At 47.8% G+C, this 3344-nt stretch overlaps 1 non-coding gene across 1 annotated transcript; it reads left to right on the forward strand.

The window, feature by feature from the left end:
• Window positions 1-935: 935 nt before the first annotated feature.
• On the forward strand, window positions 936-1007 carry TRNAE-UUC (transfer RNA glutamic acid (anticodon UUC)). The gene has a single exon. It is a non-coding gene; the product is annotated as a tRNA-Glu (tRNA).
• Window positions 1008-3344: the final 2337 nt, after the last annotated feature.

Genomic DNA, 3344 nt, shown 5'->3' on the forward strand with positions numbered 1-3344 from the left:
CCTTCACGAACCCGCATGCTTCCTCAAGCACACACACGTATGTACACGTGTATCTGCCCGTGAGCAACAACAACACGCAAGCATCTGTGAACCAGGGGAGCAGGTCTGCCCTCCCTGCATCTCCCCCCACCCCCAAGAGGGGCTGCCGAGGATTTGAAATAAACGCATTCTTAGGAAGAAGGGCCATCTTTCCCTCCAGGCTCCAGGCCAAATCTCCAAAAGAAATCAGACTGGGAGAAAGGAACCACTGAGATGCACAAAACAATGTGAAGAAGAAACTCCAAAGAAACAAATAATCATATAAAAAAAAAGGTGAGAGTTATTTTTCAGCTCACTGGCTTTCTGAAAAGTAATATAAAGTTGGACAGCATCTTCTTGGAATCAACCTTTCTGAGCCGAGGCCCGGACCGCACGCACATCTCTTTCTATTACCCGGAATTTGTATGGTTTCATCTCCTCCGATTTTCTTTCATTTGTGCGCCTGTGCAAACCCCTTGTGTCAGGAGCCTGTTCCTAACCCGACAGCCGGCCGTGCTGGGAGCTGCTTCTCCCTGGCGCCCCGCGGGGCTGAGAATTGAGAGCCTCCCCTGCAGTTCTCCCAATCTAGGCTCTGCCACCCTTGACTCTGTCCCCTCCCTTCCCAGAAGGGCTGCAGACCTCCTCCCTCCCCCTCTCTGCACCAATCTGGCCTTCTTTGTTCCTAAAAGAATTCTCTTGCACACTGTTCTCTCAACCAGGGCTGGCAAGCAGGCCTGGACGGGGTGAGGGGCCCAGGGTCCTGAAGCCCAGAGCCCAACCCAGGCCTGGGTGCAGAGAGGAGCAGAACAGATATTTAATAAATGCAGGAAAGAGCAGGCGTATCAACGGATGATTCTGCCTCCTTCAGGGTGTGGAGGGGAAAAGATTTCCCTTCTAAAATGTCCAGGAAAGGGAATTCCCTGGTGGTCCAGTGGTTAGGACTCAGCACTTTCATTGCTGTGGCCCGGGTTCAATCCCTGGTCAGGGAACTAAGAACTTGTAAGACATGTGGCACAGCCAAAAAAAAAAAAGAACATCCAGGGAAAAGGTTTAGGAAAGGGAGATGAAGAATATTCCTAACAATGACATCCCCTGTAGTTCCAGTCGATTCTCCAGCAGAATGAGCCTGGGAGAACTTACCTAATGATGGTCCCTCTGCCTCTCCTCTTCTGCCACCTCCCACCCCGTGACACACACACTTCTGTATGTGCACACATGGACATCTGCCCATGTACGCACACTGCAAATACACCCATACTGTACACGTGCACCCAACCCTGAAACAAACACACATGTGCACCCCTCAAATACACATGTGTATATGCCTCAAACACATCCACACAGATATACACACAGCTCTCAGACAAACACACATGCACACCCTGCAGAAACACACAAACTCATGTGTGTGCAGCCCTCAAAACAAACTCGCATGGATGCACACACAATTTCCTCTCAAACACGCACACATATGGAGACAGATGCACATGCACTTTGCCTACATTTTAGAGGTACACCAGTGACCTTTCCAGGGACCCATGTCCATTCCCAACTTCTACATCCTGCTCTGAAAAGGTGGGGGACTTGATGGTCTATATCCCTATCAATCTTTGCAATAAACACACCACATAGGGGATGATGGCAGGTTGCATCTTCTTTACTGCAAAGGGGAATGAAGGGGGCCTGGCTTCCCCCAGCCTGGGGATGCAGTGGTTTCAGTAGAAGCTTCAGTCTGGCACCTGCCCTGGGTCCACCCAGCAGAGATAAGAAATCTCTGTATGGATGTGTTTGGGGTAGGGAAGTGGGGACATGGGGATGTAGGGAAAGTTATTGAATCTTTTCTCCAGAAGAGATTAGGATAGTGCACTAGTCAGGCTAAGCTCATTGCTGTGACAAACAGCCCCCAAATCTCCGTGGATTAGTTCAATCAAAGTTTCAAAGACATGTCCCTCTTCAGTGAGAGATGGCAGGGATGCTCTATTTGATGAAGTATTATTGGGACCCAGATTCCTTCTGTCTTGTTGCTCTGGTGTCCTCCAGGTATTTGGCATATCTTGATTTAGCGGGTGTATGGAAACGCCAGGAAAGGTTCATATGGAATGCTTTTTATGGGCCATGCCTGGAGATGGCATGCATCACCTCTGCTCACACTCCATAGGCTAGAACATGGTCCCATGGCTACGTCTAATGACAGGAAGGCTGGCAAATGTAGTCCAGCTGGGCATCCAGGGAGAAGAGGAGAATGTAGACATTGGTGAGCCCTGCCAGTCTTCATCACACCCAGAATCACACAGCTAATCATGGTGGAATCAGTTTTTTGACATAGGTCTCCTGATTCCAGAACTGTGCTTGTTCCTTCCAGTACTTTACTTTGAAGCATTAAGCTTTACTAACAGAGCACTCTTCCTTGGTCCTTGTTCTAGGTCTAGAAGTCCTTACATTTATAAGAATATAATGATAATGACAATACTATCTGTTCTATTATGCACGATATCTCATTTAACCCTTATCACCACCCCCTAAGATATGTAGTATAACCCTAGCTTCTAACTGAGCACATTGCAGCTCAGAGAGATTAAGGAGCCTCTCTGAGGTTGTAGGAGAGTGAGAACGTGAGAACTTTCTGGTCCTGGTCTCCCATCTTCCTCCCTTGCTGCCATGGCTCCCCCTAGACATGAGATTTGAGATTAGGTGGGTGAAGCATCAGCCTTCTTTATCCTGTAGAGCAGACACCCTGGTGAAGCTTATGTAGGATGCAAATGGTGTCAGGAGTGGGCAGAGTTCTTGCTGCCTTTCTGCTCTGGGAAGCATCTGGAAAAATGGGAGAGCCTAGGCCATTGTAGCTTAGTTTAGTTGATAACTGTTTACCTGGAGGTATTAGAGGCACTGGGATTTGAATTCTGATTATATGATCCTCAGCAAAGTATCCTGGGTTACGAGTCAAAAGACATTCATATGGAAATCCATCCATAGTTAACTGTGTGACTTTGAGCATCTCATGTAGAGTTTCTGGTGTTCAGTATGACCAGCCTCCCTCCCTTGCAAATTGGAAATTGTAGCCACCACCCTCATTTCAGACCCTATGAGGACATCAAGGCTCCCAGTTGGTTTCCCCAACACCGCACATTTTCTCTTCAAATCCTTCCTGCCCATCCCTGACAGAGTAACTTTCTTAATCACACACACATTTCATCATGTCTTTTTTCTACTCAGCAACTTTCACGACTATCATAAAGTCCAAACTCCTTAGTCAGCCCTCATATTTCTTTATACTCTGTCCCGAGATTACTGGTCCAGATGGAGCACCCTTGACTACCCTAAATATC

Source organism: Tursiops truncatus, chromosome 8 (genome assembly GCF_011762595.2).
Source record: "Tursiops truncatus isolate mTurTru1 chromosome 8, mTurTru1.mat.Y, whole genome shotgun sequence".
NCBI classification, from domain to species: domain Eukaryota; kingdom Metazoa; phylum Chordata; class Mammalia; order Artiodactyla; family Delphinidae; genus Tursiops; species Tursiops truncatus.